At 37.1% G+C, this 22,239-nt stretch overlaps 1 protein-coding gene across 5 annotated transcripts in view; it reads right to left on the minus strand.

Annotated features, from left to right (window-relative positions):
- The window catches only part of Ptpra (protein tyrosine phosphatase receptor type A), a 122,477-nt gene that overhangs the window by 61,221 nt on the left and 39,017 nt on the right, over window positions 1-22,239 (minus strand). The window lies entirely within an intron of this gene.

Consider the following 22,239-nt stretch of genomic DNA (forward strand, 5'->3'; position numbering starts at 1 on the left):
ATGAAGTCTGGGCATTTCCCTAATATACTGGACACAATGGCACACACATTGTGTTCTCCTTCCTGTTCCACCCACTCAAAAGGCCAATATATGGTCCTTTCATTACAAAAATATTTCTTACTAACTTAAAATAATATTTCTACTGTATATACATTAGGTTGCTCAATTAGCAAAGTTCAACATTCAAATAACAAATAAAAGCAAGATGCCATTAGTAACAATAATTTCAAAAATACTGAATGTCTAAGAACATTTCCTAAATATACTTAAAATTCAAATTCAGCATTGTAGATTTGAGATATTTTCTATGGATATATGTGGAAGCTCTCAACTCCCCAGTGGGCTCTTAAATCACTCCCAATCTCCCACTGGCTGTTAAATCATTCACACCTGCTCTCTCATCACAAAAGCCAAGTTTCTCTGAGCATTCTGTATGCCTCATTTCATTTAATCCTTATCAACCCTGTTACACTGATATTGGTGTTATTATGATTTACTGTGCTGTGTACCTGGAGGTGTCTCTCTTGAATTACAGAAACTTTGAATGTTTAGTCCACAGACAATTGATTAAACATGCTGACATTCATTTCAGGAGTAAATTATTTGAAATATATGTCCTGTACCCAAGATGAAGGAACCATTCATGGGCATGCCCAGTGCCTGCCTCCTTGCCCAGATACACATTCCCTCCCTGGCAATGGATGCTAAGGCCCTGAGGGCAGTGCCTTCTCACAGGAGGGCAAGGAGAGGAAAAATAAAGAAAACTGAATGCTAGTATAAGGAGAATATACCTATTCCTCAAATAAGTGTGGACAGGTGATTAAACTCTCAGTCAAGGAGAGAGAAACCAAAATATGTTATGAGATCTCAATGAACAACGTGGTTTAAAAGGGAGGAATTGAGTCTTTTTCCTTTCTTCCCTTCTGTAATCTGAAATGCAGATGTGATAATGAGAACTCAGGCAGCTATTCTAGACCTTTACGTCAGAACAAGAGATAAAAGACTAGGTTCTTTGATGACACTGTCAAACTGCCACACCAGCCCAGCTTACCTTCATATTTTATATACCTGAGAAAGAAATGAGTCAATTCCATTGTCTGATGTATGTGACCTACCCCAATCCTGATACAGCTGCTCACAAGGAGCTGTATTCAACTCCTCAGATTATGACCTATGATGCTCGTGTGATCAGAATTACCAGTGGGCCCTGCATATACTTACTCAAAGTTATAAAAAACATTATGAATTCCTCACTAATAAAGGAAAACTAATCTGCACATTTTCCAGAGTTTACACTTTGGTTGTGACAGCTTTCATTAAGAGTCTTGCTACTCAAAATTAAGCATTCCATATTTATTCATTATTACTGATACAATGCGATCAAATGACATCTGTGACATTTTCTCAGATGTCATAGCAACTCTTCAAATTACATACTCTTACTTCCATTTTGCAGATAATGAATGAGAGATGGTTTCACAGTTTGTATATTGCAGAGGTAGAATTCAAACCCAAGATTACCTGGGTTTTTCTTCACCTATCACTATTTGATCTTTAAAGATTTAAAGACTAATGAAGAAATAGGTGAGTCTTCCCAACACCAACTAAAACTAATTTCGATTATTTCCATTTTATACCTTTCTCAACAGAGGGGCAGTGATTTTTTAAAATGTCGTCTGATATCTAATATCTACATTCAAGTACTAGTCTTGATTTTTAAATAAACTTACCTCTTTGGGGGAGATTAAACTCTTTGTGGGAAAGATACAAGCTCAACTCTTAGTCTTGCTGAAGATGCCTCCAGGGTGTGAGAGAAACAAAGCAGCAGCTGGGAGCAATAAACTCTGCCCTAGAGTTGGGCAGGTTCTCTAAGGAAAAGGTGACTAGAGGGGTTCAGTAGCTTCAGTTAAGTTGTTTACTTAATCAGAGTTGTTTACCATTAGGAACAGAAAATATTTTTCACAACTATAATCTTTGGTTGCCTGCTGTGTGCTAGGCACTGGTTATTATACTTTTTATGTACCTTTAACCCATTTAATCCTCATAACCCTATGAACCAAGTACTATTTTTTTTTCCCATTTTGCAGATCATGAAACAAAAGAGCCCAGAGATTAAGGAATTTGTACAAGGACACATATTTAATAAACATCTACTGGTATTCAAACTCAGGGCTTTTGAAACTCCAAAGTTCATATTCTTCCCTTAATGACTGACCAAATATTGGGGGGCACACAGGTAGAGTAGTTGTGGACACTGTCACCAAGGAGTTCGCTAACTAGTAGTAGGCACAAATAAACTATTCAAATCCTGAATTTTTACCTGCATTAAAAAAAAAAAAAAAGAAAAAAAAACTTGAGCCAATTAACTCTAAGGTGAGGAGGGAAAACTGTATACCAGAGAAGGAATTTTCAAGGAGAGAAGATGTTAAACATGGAAGACTATGACTAGCTAGCCTTTCAAGCAGAGAGGAACTGGAAACTTGAAAAAACATCTCATTCCAGGAATACAAAGAGCTGGGTAAGGCCATCAAGCAAGACTTCAATAAATTTCTGTTAAATGAATATAAAAATGACAGACATGAAAGACTAATGTCCATGAGGATGCAGGCAGGAGGTTAAATGAACACCATGAGGCGAGAAGAGGAACCTTTTCTCAATCATGATGTAGACTGAACACAATAAAAAGCACTCCCCCACAAAAAAACAAACCAAACAAATAAAACAAAGTAGGGGCTGGGGATGTGGCTCAAGCGGTAGCACGCTCGCCTGGCATGCGTGCGGCCTGGGTTCGATCCTCAGCACCACATACAAACAAAGATGTTGTGTCTGCCGAAAAAACTAAAAAATAAATATTAAAATTCTCTCTCCTCCCTCTCTCTCTCTCAAAAAAATAAATAAATAAAACAAAGTAATGACTTACCACTTAACACAAAGGGGAACCACTAAAGATTTTGGGAAGTTGACTGGAACAATTTGGATTTTAAAAATAATAATTAACTGCAGAATGGAGGATTCAACTGGTAATATTTATAGTAAGGCAGGTCACTATCCAAAGCCTTCAAAATAATCTAGCTAATAAAGTAGGAGGACCTCAGAGCAAAACAGGAATTTCTACAGGAGACTTGATTATTTATGGGAGTCAAATTAAAGACTTAATGAGAAGCTGAGGTAAGGAATTCCAGTGCTATATGCTGGAGGATGACTGGTTTGGGGGCATACCATGTGGAAGATGATGAGTGTAGTTCTGAACGTGAAGAATGTGCAATACTGCAATACATGTTGTAACTGCAAGAGGTGGTGGGAGAAGGGGCAGGATAGCAGACATGCAATGACAAAGCAGCTGCCATGGAAGACAGGCAGGAAGCCAAAGTAGGGAAGAGGACAGCTGTACAACTGACAAAGGCAGCAATGAGCAAGTCAGGCAGGAGACATCTGACAAGCAGAGTAGGTGGGTGTTGATGAGTAGAAAACTGATACTTGCCACCAGGAGAGTGGGGTAGGAACAGCACAGTGAAGAGCTGTTACTGAGAAAAAAACAGCCTGAAAAAATGCTGAAGAGCTAAAGCTCCAGGACATCAGAACCCCACTCTCTTCTTAGGTCTTCTCTTGAAAAAGGCGATATAATAGAAAAGTCTAAATCAAAGGATAGAGGACCCCCTGCAGCTAGTGGCCCTGGAGAGCAGCTCCCTTCTGCAGATGAAATTCCACGGAAAACAAATCTGGACGACTAAGGAAGGCTATGAATCAAGATTCTTAAGTTCTCCTGCCTTTAGGTTACGCCTCAGGCAAAACTCAGTTTGGGGCCCTGGCAGAGAAGACCCTGGAGGTAGGAATGTCAGTCATTGTTAGGACAATGAACAAACATAAAATAGAGTCTGGTATACATTTATATTGCAAATTAATTAAAACATTGAACAATATGGAAAAGTATTTGTTTTTAAAGCATGCCATTAGATACATAAAACCACACATAGTATAGCTTATCTATATAAAACCTAAAACTGAGACAAACCAGGAAAATAAGAGAGAGGAACCTTGCTACCCAATGTTAAGGTTTACTGTGTAGCTACCATAGTTAAGATAGTGTAGTCTTAGCACAGAATAGACATAAAGAAAAATGGGATAAAATACTGAACCATGAATAGACACACACAAATATGCTCAAATATTTTTTTACAAAGGTGCAAAAGCAATTCAATGGACAGCCTTTTTAAAACATGTAGCCTGGAAAACTAGATATTCACATACAAAAAACTGAAGTCGGATCCTTGCCTTTAACTATATACACAAATTAACCCCAAATGGGTCAAAGACCTAAATGTAAGAACTAAAACTATAAAACTCTTGTAATAAACATAGGGCAAAACTTTCATGACACTGAATTTGGCAATGATTTCTTATGACACCAAAAGCATAGGCAATAAAACAAGAGATAAATTTGGACTTCACTGTTTTAGTCAGTTATTTCGCCACTGTGAATAAAAGACCCAACCAGACCAAAGTAAAGGAGGAAAGGTTTATTTAGGGGCTCACGGTTTCATAGGTCTCAGCAGAGTGGCTGGCTCCATTCCTCAGGACTCAAGGAGAGGCAGGACATCATGGTTGAAGAGTGTGGCAGAGGGAAGCCACTCACATGATGATCAGAAAGCAGAGAAAGACACTCTACTCTCCAGGCAAAAATACAGCCACACCCTCAATGAACCACTTCCTCCAACCACACCACACCTGCCTCCAGCTACCACTTAGTTAATCCCATCAGGGATTAAATCAGATTAGGTTAAGGCTATAACCCAAAAAATTCTTCCCTCCAAACTTTCTTGCATTGTTTCAAACGTGAGATTTTGGGGACACCACATCTATACTATAACATTCATCAAAATTTAAAACTTTTGTGGGTGTTGATTTATAATGGGGCTGGGGTGGGGATGGGGTTGCAAGCAGAATGGAGGAACTTTGACTGGGCCAAAGGGAGGGAAAGAAGGGGCATGGGGGTAGGAAAGATGGTGAAATGAGATGAACATCATGACTCTAGTACATGTATGACTGCACATGTGGTTCAACTCTACATCATGTACAATCAGAGAAATGAAAAGTTGTGCTCTATTTGTGTACAATGAATTAAAAGCTTTCTGCTGTCATGTATAACTGATTAGAATAAAAAAAATTAAAAAAACTTCTGTGAATCAAAGAATACTATCAACAAATGAAAATGCAATACAAAGATGGAAGAAAATGTATATAAATCACGTATCTAATATGGAATTGAAACCCAGAATACATAAAGAGCTCCTACAATTCAACAACAAAAAACAATCTGATTAAAAAACAGGGAAAGGACATGAACAGACATTTTTCCAAAGAAGATATCCAAATGGCCAAAAAACACATTAAAAGATGTTCAATATCACCATTAGGGAAATGCAAATCAAAACCATAATCAGAGACCATTTCATACCCACTAGGTTGGTTACTACTAAAACAAAACAAAACAAAACAAAAACATAAAAACCAGAAAATAACAAATATTGTTGAAGAATGTAAGGAAATTGGAACCCTATGCACTGCTGATAGAAATGTAAATGTTACAACTGCTTTAGAAATCAGTATAGCAATTCCTTATAAAATTAAACCATACAAGCCAGGTGTGATGGTGCATGCCTATAATCCCAACAATTTGGGAGGCTGAGGCAGGAGGATGTGAGCTGGCCTCAGCAAAACGAGGTGCTAAACAACTCAGTGAGACTCTGTCTCTAAATAAATACAAAATATAGCTCAGGATGTGGCTCAGTGGTTGAGTGCCCCTGAATTCAATCCCAGATATGTATGTATGTATAAATGAATGAATAAACAAACAAACAAAAGTTGTTGAGTGCCCCTAAATTCAATCTCTGATATAAACCAACCAACCATATGATCCAGAAATTTTAATTCTGGTAATATATCCAAAAGAATTGAAAGCATGGACTTGAAAAAATCATTTGCACACCAATGTTCATGTAGCTGCACTATTCACAATAGCCAAATGGTGGAAGTAACCCAAGCATCCATCAGCAGATGATAAATAAAATGTGGTATATACATACAATGGAACATTATTCACCATTGAAAAGGAAAAAAATTCTGACACATTACCACATGGATGAACCCCGAGTATATTATACTAAGTAAAATAAGACAGGGACAAAATGACAAATATTGCATGATTCCAAGAGTAGTCAAATCTAGGAGTTAGAAAATAGAATGATGGTTGCCATGGGTTACAGAGGAAAAAGGAATGGGAAGTTAGATTTGAACAGATACTTTCTTTTCTTTTGTTCAGTACTGGGGATTGAACCCAGAATTCTACCAATGAGTGGCACGACCAGTTCTTTTTATTATATATTGAGACAGGGTCTTGCTAAGTTGCTGAGGCTGCCCTCAAACTTGTGATCCTCCTGCCTCAGAGACCCAAGCTGCTGAGATTACAGGTGCACCTACACCACACCCAGCTGAGCAGATATTTTCATTGAAAAAAATACACAGAAGACAATCAAGCAGATGGAAGATGCTAGAAATTATTATTCAGGTACAGTGAGACCAACAGACCAGCGCAGAATGTCTGTGACTGAAAAGATGGTTCCAGTTTTAAGGAGGAAGGTACCTGTCATGCCATAAGGAAACTAAAGGAGGAAATACTAAAATCAGTTGGGAGGCTGAGGGAACAAGGTGAAAACACAGGCAAGAATCCTTATTGTGGTTTCAGTGGGAAGGAATGGGCAAGGAAGGGTAAGGAGGCTCAGGATTGGCTAGTTTGAATAATTTCAGTGGGTTCTGGGGGCTTGGGGCTGTCCCTAGTTTTCTGTTACCTAGTGATGAAGTAAACAGGGTAGGCACAGAGTGGTCCACAGTGTGAGAGTCCCTTGGGAGCCTGATAACTGAGGCTGATCAGTGGGCTCCGGATTGGTTGGTTTGTATTTAAAAGGCACCTCAGAGCAAGTGAATTTTTTTGATACTTGGAATTAAACCCAGAGGGGATTTACCACTGGGCCACCACATCCCCAGTCCTTTTTATTTATGTTTATGTATTTTTAAAAAATTTGAGACAGGGTTTCATTAGGTTGCTTGAGGCCTCACTTAGTTGCTGAGGCTGACCTCAAACTTGTGATCCTCCTGCCTCTATCTCCCAAGTCCCTGGGTTTTTACAGGTGTGCGCCACACGCAGGGCCCATCTTTTTAAGATTTCTATGTGATGTATGTAGCAGGTCAAAGCAGAGAGCCAGGTGAAGACAGTAGGATAAAGTTTTTGTAAGTGATTAGTATAGTAATAATGCTGCAGAAAATAATAGGAGGTGCTGACTTTGGGCAGCCCAGATGAGGTAAGACCCATTTTTCTAGACTTCTTCTCTAGAAAACTGCTCTATACACTAACAATTTGGAGAACACACAGAATCAAGGTTTTGCTGGATAAATGTAATAAAACTATAAGCAAAGGGGTTGAGTACTGGCAAAAGAACGGCTGAACTGCTGAATCACTAAGCATAGTATATTGATAAGAAGGTAGATAGCAATAATGATTGATAAAATAAAGGATTTAAGAGACTAACACCCCAAAAGATGTTGGAGAATATTTTACAGTGGGAACAACTGCAGCAGGATACTGGCAGACCCAAGACTTATTTCACCAAAATTGAATGGAACCCATTATAACTGATGGGCTGTAGTCCTTCAAAAATCAAACTTATGACTAGCCCCATATAGTTGTAATTTTCTTGAGAGGTATGGATCTTAACAGAATGCAAATGCCAGTAAATGTAAACCCTTTATTACCCCTAACTATCCCTTGCTAAAAGCAAGTTGCTAAGTATTCCTTCAAAATCCCAAGTTTCCTTTTCTTCCACTCCTGTGGTCAAAACTTGAAAAATTTATTTCAATGTTAACCAGCTTCTTTAAAATTTTTAATTATGCGTACATTAACTAGATTATTTGAAGCATTTATAAACATCCTATCCAACTGAAGTGACAGAAATTTATAGATAAATTTCAGATATGTCACTTTAATATAAACACTACTTAAACTTTGGCCTCATAATCTGGCCAAAATAAGGTTGCAAGTCACCATACCTATTAGATACTGGCAGACACTAACTTCTGTGGCTGTAATACTAATCAATACTGAATCTCTAATTTAGAAGGAAAACTATTCATGGATTCAGTGTTTGCAAAAAGATCCTGCTGAGCTAAACATAGTCTAGTGTACAGTCTATGAAAGAGTCCATGAGACCAGCATGGGGGAGGGTGGGTAGCTTAATTCTTTCACAATGCCTGTGGAGAGTCTGGCAGTGATGAAAGCCTAGAATACTCATGAAAGGCTCTTTTATAACTAGGGTGAATGTGAAGCACAAAAGCAAAGTCAGATGACCTACTTAAAGCTTTGCTTTTACTGATGAGAATTCATTCTCATTCCAGATTAGTCTCTTTCTAGAAAAAGAAAACCCTACATAATAATTGGAGAATTAAGATACAAGAAGTATAACTACCAAGTTGCAATCTTTCCCTCCTAAATATCACCTCAAGTCCTAGGGTCCTTAACTAAAGGCAGAAAAGACTCAGAAGGCTCTGAGAGGTACGCTTGTTTACCTCAGAGTAACAAGTTCTCTGATTGCTGGGTTTTGAGGACATTTCAATTATATAATCCATGGGCCAGATCAGAAGTTTGGGCTAGTAATATCATCAGAAGAAATAGTTTCTTAATCTCTTTATGGAATGCATATAAAACAAATGGATGGTAAACTACTTGTAAGGTAATGATAGTCCAAGTTCCCTTAAAGCAGAGAAACACTCAGTGATTTGTTAATTACATTCCTTGTCTTGTGTCCTGTGTGGAGGCAAAGAATAAAATAGCTCCTGCCCTTGAGACATTTTCTCACCTCTCTTACTCAAGTTGCCCAAAACATTTCAAGTTAGTCAACAACTCTTTTCATTCTGAAAACAAAAAAAATCAATGTAACTTTTCTTCATTTTCATTCATTTACTCTTTCCTTTAAATAGAGAAATGATGGAAAATTCTTATCTTTTCTTTAGTGATAAAAAAAATTATCTAATCTGTTCTCATTCTGCTAAATTAACAGGTATACTTTTAGAATGCCTACTACAAATATCAAACTGCAAACACTTGTGAGCAACACGAATTTGTCAGTCTTCATGTGCTTCCTTCCATATTTTCTATCTCACGTTCATGTTTGCCATCTTCTTCCCTTCTTTTGCTTTGTTTTGAACGAAAAGAAATTAGGTAACTAGGCCTAGATCACAAAGCTAAATCCAGAGTCCAGATTCATCAATACTTAATTCACCAATTTTTCTGAAGGGAAATAGGAGAAAAATGGCAGCTAGGTAATGTCCCAGAGTTCATTATTATAATTCTAAGTCAATCTTACATTCCCTTCCCCACTGTCCTCTTCCCTTTTATCTCTCATATACTTTTTTGGTTGTTATCTAGTTTTCACTATGGCAACAGTTTCTGACTAGCAGTTTCTATTCCTAGTTCTTTCTCATCAGCCAGGTTACATCTTAAACAGAACTTGCCCCAGTTAGTTATAATACAACCATTCTCGTTCCCTTTCTACTCCAAATACTATCACAGCAGCCTATTGTGTAAAGTATTCACTGCTTTCACAGAACTTAACATATTAATTGTATATATATTTACCTGTCAATCATAATCATGCCTTTAATTCATGTAGACCAAAGACCAGGTCTGTTTTGCTCACAGGACTTACACAGCATCTAGCAAAGTGTTTCACACAAAATAGGTGTAATAGGCAGTAGACTGAAGTTGACCAGCCCTATAGTGATTGTGATACTGCAACCTCTGAAACTGCATTAAAATGATTTAAGGCACCTAGGAAAGACTAGAAAAAATGTAAATCCTTTCTACAAAAAGATAGTATCCTAAATCTCAACTATTTCTACAAACAATTTTTAAAACACAGTGTATTAATTCATCAAAAGACAACATGAGCATCAGTAGAAAGCAGACAAGAACAGTCTAACAAAGAATTTCAGCCAAGAATTAGTGCTATTAAAAAGAATGTTAATAGTAGACCTAAAATAAGGGTCAAATAGAAACTCAAGAATTGAAAAAAAAAAAATACAATAACTGAAACAAAGATTTCATTAGATGGATTTAAGAACAATAAAATACAGCTTAAGAGAGAATTAATGAAATGAAAGATAAATCAGAAAGAAGTATCTAGAATGACACACCAAAGGATAAGAAATAAGGAAATAGGATAAAAGGTAGAGAAGATACAGTGAGATAATCTAAACTTACATGTAATTTGAGCCTTAGATAGAAGGGAAGAAAGAAATGGAACAGAAGAAATATTTAGAGACCAGGGCAGAAAATTCTCCAAATCCAACAAAAGACACCAAACCACAGACTTAAGAAGTCCTAAGACCCTCAAGCAGATAAATAAAAAGGAAACCAGCGTCCCTGTGTCTAGATACACCTCAGTCAAGACTTTTGAAAACCAGAAGAACTATTAAGGAAAAAAAATCTTAAGGCAGCCAGAGGGGAAAAAAAGACATAGTGGGTCAGACATGGTTGCGCACACCTGTAATCCCAGCAGCTCAGGAAGCTAAGGCAGAAGGATCGTGGGTTCAAAGCCAGCCTCAGCAATGTAGTGAGGTCCTAAGCAATCCAGTGAGATTCTGTCTCTAATAAAATATGAAAAAGGGATGGAGATGTGGCTCAGTGGTTAAGTGCTCCTGGACTCAATCCCTGGTACCAATACTTACATACATACATGCTACATAGTGGTAGATTGTTAGCAAAGATGGATACAAAAACTCCCATCCCTGTCCACATACCTTTTACAGTGAGACACTGCCACTTTTCCTATAGAGAGTTGAAGTTTATTTTCCCATTCCTATAATTAGAGCTGGCTCCATAACTTGCTTAAACCAATAAAATGCAGAGGTGATGATGTGATTTCCATGTTGACGCCATGAAATCTTGCAGCTGTGGAAATGCTAGTGTCATAATGTGAGGAGGGAGCCTCAGCTTACCTCCTTAAATGGACAGCCCACTCCAACTGCCACACATGTGCTCAAGACAATCTCAGTCCCAGATGAACCAATAACTAACTACAGCAACAAAAATGACTCCAATCAAGACCAGCAGAAGAACCAAACAGATAACCCAGCACAGAGTGCTATTCACAGAACTGTGAGGCATTTAGATGGTTTACTTTAAACTAGTACATTTGGGGATGTTTTGTTATGCAGCAGAAAATGGATAGAGATCTTTTCTTCATGGAATATGATCAGATTAACAGTTAATCATAATATTTAAGCATTTCTAACTTCACATTATAGTGTTTAAGTTGCAGAATACCAAAGAAAAGATAAATATCATCCAAGAACTTTGCATCTGCTTCTGAGGAAAGAGAGTGGTTTACAGTTGTATGTAAGACAGCTCTATAACATGAGGTAGAAATAGGACCTTTTAATTGTCTTTAGTTAGAAATTAAGTATAATTTATGCTGAGTACGATGGCTCATGCCTGAAATCCCAGTGGCTCCAGGAGGCTGAGGCAGAAGAATTGCACGTTCAAAGCAGCCTCAGCAATCTAGCAAGACTATGAGCAACCTAGTGAGACTCTGTCTCAAAATTTTAAAAAATTGAAAAAAGGACTGGGGATGTGGCTCAGTAGTTAAGTGCTCCTATGTTCAATCTCTGGTAACAACAACAAAAAAAAGGTATAAGCAATTTATGTTGCTTCTTGGTTTTGGTACTGGAGATTGAACCCAGGGCCCTCTACTACTGAGCTACATCACCAGTTCTTCTTACTTTTTATTTTGAAAGAGAGTCTCACTAAATTGCCAAGGACGGATTCCAGTCTCCAATCCTTTTGTCTTGGCCTCGAGTCACTGGGATTACAGGCATGCATCACCACACCTAAGATTAAATATAATTTAAAGAAATGGGTACTGGTGCCAAGTTGACAACAGATGGACTTGTGATGGTTAATTTTATATCAATTTGGCTAGGCTACAGTGACTGAATTAACTGGTTAAAAACTGTCTTAGATGTTTCTGTGGGGGTGTTTTTGAATCAGGTTTACATTTAAATGGGTGGACTTTGAGTGCAGTTGAATGTCCTCTAATCAGCTGAACATCTGAATAGAAGAAAAGGCTAACCTACCCCAAGAAAAAAGGGAATTTTCCAGCAGAGTACTCTTGGACTCATGCTGCAACTCCTTCCTATCTGCAGACCTCCCAGATCAAGTCAATTCCTTAAAATAAATCTACATATATAAATATACACAGATGGTTCCCAAGTTATAATGGTTTGACTTATGATTTTTTTTTTAACTTTTCAATGCTGGATGCTGAGAAAGCATATAATCATTGTTTTTCTCTTTCATTACAGATTGAATAGATTTTGTAAGATATGCAATACTTTATTAAAAATTAGGCTTTGTGCTGGGTGCAAAGGTACTCACCTGTAATACCAGCTATTCAACTGCAAGGTCAAGGTCAGCCTGAGAAGCTTACTTAGTAAGACCCTGCCTCAACATAAAAAAGGATTGGAAATGTAGCTCAATGGTAGGGCAACCCTGGATTCAATTACCTTCACCACTGAAAAAGGCTTTGCATAACATGATTTTGCCCAACCATAGGTTAATGTATATATTCTGAGCACATTTAAGGTATACATCTACGCTAAACTATGATATTTGATAGGTTAGGTACAGTGAATGCATTTTTGACTTACAATATTTTCAATTTTGGGGATGTATGCCTATTTTCTAAATCAAGGAGCATCTGTAAATATGTATAGTATATATTTAATGTAATATACAATATGACTAATATTTCACATAATTAGTAATATGGTATATAATTGTAAATAGTATGTATGTATACACACACACACACACACACACACACATTCTTTTCATTCTGTTCTCTGATGAATCCTAACAAATACAGACAGAAGTCAGAGGCAATGGAATGATTACTTTCAAAGGTCAGGAAAGAAACTGTCAACCTATACCCAGCAAAAATATCTCTTGAGAATATAACAGTGAAATAAAAAACCCTGGACCAGGAAATCTCAACAAAATTCATTACCAGCAAAACTACACTAAGACATTACTAAAGGATGTTTTCATGAGATTATTTTCCATCTGTTTAAAAGATTAAAAGGAGTGAAAAATAAAAGTGTTAATATGTGAATAGATCTAAATGATCTATATAAACAATAATGTCTTATGAGGGTTACAATATATATGATTAAAATACAAAATAAAAATAGATTACACAAGGAAGGGATAAAATAAATCGAAGTATACCAAGATCTTTGTACTGTCTAAGATGAACCAATGCATTAAAAAAACAATTATAGGGCTAGGGTTGTGTCTTAGTGGTAGAGAGTTTGCCTAGCATGTGTGGGCACTTGGTTTGATTCTCAGCACCACATATAAATAAATAAAATAAAGGTCCATCAACAACTAAAAAAATGTTTTTTTAAATTTTAGGAAAAAATTGCATTAATGTGATAAATACTAAAAGAAGAGAGTAAGCTGAAAAGAACAGTATCTATTTCCAAGATAAGAGGAGGGAAAATAACAATAGCAAAAAAGTCTATCAAATCAAAAAAGAAAAAAGAACATAGAAAAAAAAATGGGGCAAATAAAAAGCCAAGAGTAAGATCACAGATTTATATTCAACTGTATTAATTAAATAAACTAACAAAAACTCAACTACGTGCTGTTTACAGGAGATATTTTAAAACATAAAAATATAGAAATGATAAAAAATAAAGATAGTTTAATAAAATCATCCATGAAGACACTACTACGACTGATGTCAAAATCTGACAAGGCATAACAACAACAACCAAAAAAAACTAATTTTAAAATCTCCAGCAAAGAAAATGCAGCATGTTATAATCATACTACAAAATGACCAAGTAAGGTAAACTTCAGAAATTTAACCACAGTCTATTAATAGGAAAATATTAATAAAGAGTCTCACAAAAACAATTCAAAATATGCCAGGCTGAGGCAAGAGGATTGCAAGTTCAAGCCATCCTTGGCAACTTAGTGAGACCCTTTTTCCAAAAGAAAGGATTGGGGATATAGCTCAGTGGTAAAGCACCTCTGGGTTCAACTGACAGTACCACTTCAAAAAAAAAAAAAAACACTACACGATTACCCTAACAAATATTATAAAAATTCTTGATTTTTTTTTGTGTAAAATTCATTCATGGGGGGGATACATTTACTGAGCATTTTCTATGTACTAAGCCCTGTTCTTGGTACTAGAAATGAAATAATAAATCTAACTGAATCCCTAACTTCATGTAACTTACATCCTACTAGCATTAAACAAATTACCTCACAAATGTGACAAGGAAAGAGAATTACAGGACTCTAAGAGCCTATATAACAATTTTTTTTTTTTTTTAACTTAGTCAGGGAGCTCAGCCAAGGCCTCCCTTAGGCACCAACCCTTGAGCTAAGATGTAAAAGATGAACAGGAGTCAGGTAGTCAGGGAACTTCTTTTTAGTCAGGGGCCACAGAGAGGGTAGAAGCCACTGAAAGAAGTCATTGTGTCTGGAGCACAAAGAGTGAACAGGAACATGGTGCCAGGCGAGGCTGGAGATGTATACAGAGCAGGACCACACAAGAATTTTTCTTCTTTTCCAAGGATTAAGAAGCCTTTGAAGAATGTAAATCCCTGTATTTTGGAATGAACACTTTAGCTAAGTAGAGAGGGCAGAGTAGCAATGTGGGCAGCACTACTAGATGATTAGGTGGATACAAGTAGGAAGATATTTATGAGATAAGCTGCAAGAACTTGATAGTGGACTTGCTCATGTGGTAGGAGAGGTAGGTGTGAGATGCTACTCTTTCTGGGTTTCTGGTTTACCAAGAAGGTGCCATTCAATGAGTAAGGGAACAGAGGAAAAGAAACAGGTTTGTGAAGGAAAACTCTCAGGGAAAAAGCATATAGGTTAAAAAAAAAAAAAAAAACTAATGAAACTGAGTATAAACTTCATAGTTTAAAACTGCAAAGAGGCTTTACCATTCGGGAAAGATGGATTAAGAATATTCTATTACTCCCATATACAAGCAAAAACCATGAATAAAATTTATGAAACAACTCAAGGATTATGAAAGGTAGAAAAAAGAAAGGACTGGCTAGGAGCCACAGGACACAAAGACCAATGAAACAAGAAGTTCCCTATCTCTTGTTTTATTTCATTTGACTTCTAATATGTCCTAGCTTCAACTTTCAAAAAGTCCACACCTGAAAACATGAATAAGCACAAAAAAGAAAGTGGCAAGAAAAGTCTGTTTTTTCTCTAGACAAAAGACTAAGAAAGGGGCAGCACAGACGGGCAAAACCATTTTGACCATTCTTGCCCTATTTCAGACACACAGGAAAAAAAAGAGGCTCCCCACCACCACACCACCATCAGGCACTGTGGGGCAGAATTGTTGCAATCATGTAGCAGCTGTGGAGAACATGGATGGAGCTGTCTTCCACCTCAAAGCTAGAAAAACAAGAGAGAACCAACTCCAGCACAACCATACTCAAGAGAGAATTATGGTGAGGAGGGAGCTAGAGAAATGAACTTTTAAAATCTGTGTACTAAATCCTCCTTCAGAGAAAGGAATGGCAGGGGTGACTAGATGGAAAATAGGGGACTTTTACTGCAGTGAAATTATTCTGTAAGATACTACAATGGTGGGTATATGTAATTATACACTAGTCCAAACTGGTAGAATGTAGAACAAAAATAATAAAATCTGACATAAACTGTGGCCTTTAGTTAGTAATCATCTATCAACACTGGATGACTAATGGAAAAAAAAAAAAAAAAACCTACCACATGAGCTGAGTGCAGTGGCACAGGAGACTGAGGCAGGAGAATCATAAGTTCAAAGCCAGCCTCAGCAACTTAGTGAGGCCCCAAGCAATTTAGTGTGACCCTGTCTCAGAATAAAAAATAAAAAAGGGCTGGGAATGTTGCTCAGTGGTTGAACCCCTCTGGGTTCAATCCCCTGTACCCACCCTCCCCCAAAAAAATCTACTACACAAATGCAAAGAGGGGATGTAGGGGTATGGAACAGAAGTGAGGTTATATATGGGAACTCTCTGTACTTTTCAATTTTTCCATACACCTAAAACTGCTTTGAGCTGACATAGTTATATTATTATGTGACATTCTTCAGAGCAAGGAATATTATCAAGGACAAAGAAACAATACATAATGATAAAAGGGTCAATTAGGGGCTGGGGATGTGGCTCAAGCGGTAGCTCGCTCGCCTGGCGTGCGTGCAGCCCAGGTTCGATCCTCAGCACCACATACAAACAAAGATGTTGTGTCCCCCGAAAACTACAAAATATATATTAAAAAATTCTCTCCCTCTCTCTCTTTAAAAAAAAAGGGGGGGGGTCAATTCACTAAGAAGACTTAAAAATTCCAAATTTGTATGCATGAAAGTACAGAGTTACAAAACATGCGAAGCAAAACCTGACAGAATTAAAAAAAGAAACAAACCAACAATTGTGATTGGGAGTTCAATAACTCTTTTTTTTAGTAATGGACAGAACCACTAGACAGAAAATCTGTAAGGATACAGGAGAAATGAACACCATCAACCAATAAGATCTAACCCACAGCAGGCTATACGTTCTTTTCAAGTGCTCATGGAACATGTACCAAACATAGACAACATACTGGCTCATAAAATAAATCTTTGTAATTTGAAAAGAAGACATTTCAGGGCTGGGCTATTGCTTAGTGATGAGGCATCTGTCTTGCATGCACAAGGCATTGTGTTCGATTCCTAGTATTGCAAAACAAAACCCCCCCCCAAAAAAAGAAAGAAAGAAAGAAAGAAAAAGATGTATTTCAGTATTAATATCACAGGCATTAAAAGAAGAAGAGGTGGGCTGGGGATGTGGCTCAAGCGGTAACACACTCGCCTGGCATGCGTGGGGCGCTGGGTTCGATCCTTAGCACCACATAAAAATAAAGATGTTGTGTCCACCGAAAACTAAAAAATAAATATTAAAAAAATTCTCTCTCTCTCAAAGAGGAGGAGGAGGAGATAATTTTTGTGCTGGGCATGGTGGCACAAACCTATAGATATTAAAAAAAATTCTCTCTCTCTCAAAGAAGAGGAGGAGGAGGAGGAGGAGGAGGAGGGAGGGGGAGGAGGAGGGGAGAAGAGGGGGAGGGGGAGGGGAGGGGAGGGGAGGGGAGGAGGAGGAGGTGATAATTTTTGTGCTAGGCATGGTGGCACAAACCTATAGGCATTAAAAAAATTCTCTCTCAAAGAAGAGGAGGAGGAGGGGGGAGGGGGAGGGGGAGATGATAAATAATTTTTGTGCTGGGCATGGTGGCACAAACCTATAGGCCTGGCTACTGTGGAGGCTGAAGGAGATTAAAAAGTTCAAGGCCAGCCTGGACAATTTAAAGAAATCCTGTCTCAAAAAGAAAGAAAGCTGGGGCTGGGGTTGTGGCTCAGTGGTAAGAGCTCTTGCCTAGCATGTGCAAGGCCCTGGGTTCAATCCTTAGCACCACATATAAATAAAGGTATTGGGTGCAACTACAACTAAAAAATAAATAAGGAAGGAAGGAAGGGAGGGAGGAAGGAAGGAAGGAATAGATCAGTGGTAGAGCATCCCTGGTCCAATCTCCAGCACTCTAAAAAACAACAACAAAAACAGAAACCTCTCATACAGAAATCCAACAACTTAAACAAAATAGACTAATTCTTTGAAAATCACAACTTCTAAAATCCAAAATTCCTATGAGTTTTAAAAGAAATGCTTCAACTCCTGTAAAATAAGTCATCAGGCCCAGATGGCTTTACTGGCAAATTCTACCCAACTCTACATAATCTCTTCCAAAAAACAGAAGGGAACATTTCCCAATTATTATTTTTTTTAAAACAGTTTATTCTGATAACAAAACCAAACAGTAAACTACAGACCAATTTCCCTCTTGAAACAGACACAAAAATCCTCAGCACATTACCAAAGGAAATACTAGAATAGGTAAAAAGACAACACAGCATGCCAAGTGGGATTTATCTCAAGAATGCAAAACTGATTCAATTAAAAAAAAAAAAAAAAAATCCAGGGGCTGAGGTTGTGGCTCAGCGGTAGAGCGCTCACCTAGCACTTGCAAGGCCCTGGGTTCAATCCTCAGCACCACATAAAAACAAATAAACAAAATAAAGGTTAAAAAAAATCTCTTTTAAAAAATCAATACAAACAAATAAAGAAAAAGCCCCATATAATCATATCAATCTATGCAAAAAGGCATTTGGTACATTGGGGCTGGGGTTGTGGCTCAGTTGTAGAGCGCTTGCCTGGCATGTGCGAGGCCCTGGGTTTGATCCTCAGCAACACATAAAAATAAATAAATAAAAAGCCTGGCTGCCCTTAAAAAAAAAAGAAAAAAAAAAAGAAAGGCATTTGGTACAAACATCCATTCACAAAAATAAAGTATTATAAAATCCCAAAATCCTCAGTAAAGTAGAAATAGAAGAAAAAATAAATCTTCTACCTGACAAAAGGCATCTACAAAAACCCCACAAATCTGAATATTTTACCCTTAAAAGTGTGAACATGACCAGGATGTTCATTTTCACCACTCCTATTTGATAGAGTACCAGAAGTCCTCACCAGTACAATATGGCAAGATAAGGGAATAAAGTTTCTACAGATTACAAGTATTTTCATGTTCTAGCAATGACCAATCAAAAACAATATCATTTATAATCACTCCCCAAAATAGGAAATACATAGGTATAAATATAATAAAACATGGTAACAAATAAAATTAGACCTAAGTAAGTAGAAGGATATATTATGTTCACATTTTAACTATCTATAGATATCAGTTCTCCCCAGGATGATGTTTAGATTTAAAATACAATTGATGTTTATTCAGACACAAATTAATTCTAAAATTTATATGGAAAAACAAAGGGATTAGAATAGCTAAAATGATACTAAAAAGTAGCAAAGTTGGGGCCAGACATGGTGGTGCACACCTGAAATCCCAGCAGCTTGGAAGGTTGAGGCAGGAGAATAGGATCACGAGTTTAAAGTCAGCCTAAGGAAAAGCAAGGTGATAAGCAACTCAGTGAGACCCTGTCTCTAAATAAAATGCAAAATAGGGCTATGGGTGGTCTTTTCAATAAATGGAGCTGGAATAAGTAGACTTCCATAGACAAAGTGAAGAATCTTAACAAAAGTCTTATAAATTGTATAAGAATTAACTCAAATTGACCTAAATATAAAACAGAATTATACATTTGTAAACAATATATAAAATTTTAAAAAGCTTTGAGAAAACATAAGGAAAAATCTTTGTGACCCAGGGTTAGACAGTTTTTAGACATCACAATAAACCAAGACCCACATAAACTCATAAATTTACAAATTAAACTTTTACCACTTTTAAAAATCAGGTATGTAAAAAAGATTTTAAGAGAATGAAAAGACATGACACAGACTGGAAGGAAATATTAGCAAAACATGTTTAATGATGAACTTTTACCAATAAAGCATAAATAGGTAGTGTTGTAAATTAGTATAGCCATTATGGAAAACAGTGTGAAGTTTCTTCAAAAAACTGAAAATGCTGGCTGGGCATAGTGTAATCCCAGGGGCTCAGGAGGCTGAAGCAGGAGGATTCTGAGTTCAAAGCCAGCCTCAGCAAAGGGGAGGTGTTAAGCAACTCAGTGAGACACTGTATCTAAATAAAATATAAAACAGGGCTGGGGATGTGGCTTAGCGGTCAAGTGTTCCTCTGTTCAATCCCTGGTACCTCCCCGCCCCCATATACACACACATAGAAACTGAAAATGTAACTCACACCCAGTGTTATCCAAACAGGGTAGGAGAGAAAAAAGCTTCAGTTAGAGTCTTGGGTCTCCAGTCTTAAGATTATGGTTTCAGGTTTCTTAGATGGGGACTTCAGAGTCTGTATTTTCTATAGCACTGAACTACTCCGGCCTTCTTCTGAGTTCCAATTCAACTAACATCCCTCCAATCCCACTCCCAGGAGTCTACCTAAAGTGTCACATTCACCCTGCTCATGGTTTCCACATTAAATAAATTATATATTTCAAAATATTTGGCCTGAAAAGGAAGCCTTTCATAATTTGGTCCCTCTTATGGGCTGAACTACATGTAGACAGCCTAAAAAAAAAGTCCAGATTGGCCTAGAACTCAGTATATGACTAGACCACACTTGAGCTACAGTGGATGGTGTGGACAAGTCTTAAAAGACTAGGTTGTATGATCGTGAACTTGGGGGAAAGTAAGATCCTAATAGACAAACAGACAAAAACAAAAGAAAATTAGAAACTCCAGGGGTAAAAATTGTATAAGAAAGTTATAGTCAAATATGAAATATATAGTATGACTAAAAGCAACTGACAGTTTCAAAAAGAGAATTCACTTTTTAATTTTCTCTCCTTTCAGTAGCCAAGGGTTCAAATATTAAACCTACAAACAAAGAAATATAAACCCAGAAAACACTGCTTGGCCTCACAATATTGGCTAACTACAATGTGAATACCGCTTAACAGCTTTCAATTTTGAGAGAACTTACGGACAGACCATGAAAGGTTTGTCTGTGTTCAGAGGACAGGATGAAGAGGTTAACAATTTTAACAGGGTAAGTAAGTGGAAACGTGTACGTGAAAGGTACTAATAAACAGCAGGAGAACTAAAAATTATGCAAAATCAAACGGATGGATAATGTGAGGTAAATCCTCATCTTTCATAATGGACAAAACTGTCAAAAGTTAAATCACCATCTTCCATACTGAAGAGGCAAAACTGTTAAGCTAATTTTTCAAAAAGCTTTACACACACACACACACACACACACCAAAAACAAACAAAAAAAAAAAACAGCATAAACACATAATCTAGCATTACAAAGGCCATTAAAAAGTAATAATACTGAGAAGAATATAAAATGCTAAGGCACTGTGGAAAACAGCACAGTGATCCCTCCCAAAACTGCTGGATCAGAGAATTGCCATATGATCCAGCAATTCCATTTCTAAATATATATTCAGAAGGACTGAAATGGAGACTTGCACAGATGTTTGTACACCCATGTTCAGAAAAGCATTAGTCACAAGAGCCAAAAGGTGGAAGCAACCCAAATGTCCATCAATAGATGAACAGATAAAGAAAATGTGATATAAGCAATATAAAAATATTCAACCTTAAAAATCAATGAAATTCTTATAGATGCTACAACATAGATGACTCTTAAAAACACTATGCTGCCAAATACAGTGGTGCACACCTGTAATCCCAGTGGCTAAGGCAGGAAAATTACAAGTTTGAGGTCAGCCTCAGCAACTTGGCAAGCCCGTCTCAAAATTAAAAAAATTAAATTAAATTAAATTTAAAAAAGAATCCGGTTGTATTTCAGTAGTTCAATCCCCAATATGAGAGAGAGAGAGAGTACAATTTTTTTTTCTGTGAAGAGAGAGAGAGCACGCATGCCATATGGTAAGTGGTATAAGCCAGACAAAAGGACAGATATTCTGTGACTACGTTTGTTGTTGTTGTTTTTTAATATTTACTTTTTTGTTGTAGTTGGATACAATATCTTTAATTAATTTATTTATTTTTATGTGGTGCTGAGGCTCGAACCCAGGGCTTCGCCCATGCTAGGCGAGCACTCTACCTCTGAGCCACAACTCCAGCCCCTGTGACTACTTTTATATGAGGTACCCAGAGTAGTCAAAACTTATAAGGATAGGAAATAGACTAGTCGTTATCAGAGACTGGAAGACACGAGGAATCAGGAGTTGTAGTTTAATGGGTAGAGAATTTCAGTTAGGGAAATGAATGGATGGTGGTAAATGGCTTCACAACAATGTGAATGTACTTAATTCCAGTAAATAGTACACTTAAAATTTAATACTTAAAATGATAAATTTTATGATAGTATATTCTGTTACAAGAAAAAAAAATAAATATGTAAATGTACACATTAACATAGAAAATGCTTTCAGTGCAGCAGGGGCTCCCTCATACATATCTCCTTCCACTCTGAACCTCTGGCCAGAGGAGCCATTAACCTGACTTCTATAGTTTAGTTTTACCTGATAAATGAACTACATCTATTTGTATTTGTATGTTTCTGACTTCTTTTCACTCAACATTAGGTCTATGAGATTCAAACACATT

Source organism: Marmota monax, unplaced genomic scaffold (genome assembly GCF_021218885.2).
Source record: "Marmota monax isolate L192 unplaced genomic scaffold, Marmota_monax_Labrador192_F-V1.1 WCK01_AAM20220418_F8-fsc00014, whole genome shotgun sequence".
NCBI classification, from domain to species: Eukaryota; Metazoa; Chordata; class Mammalia; order Rodentia; family Sciuridae; genus Marmota; species Marmota monax.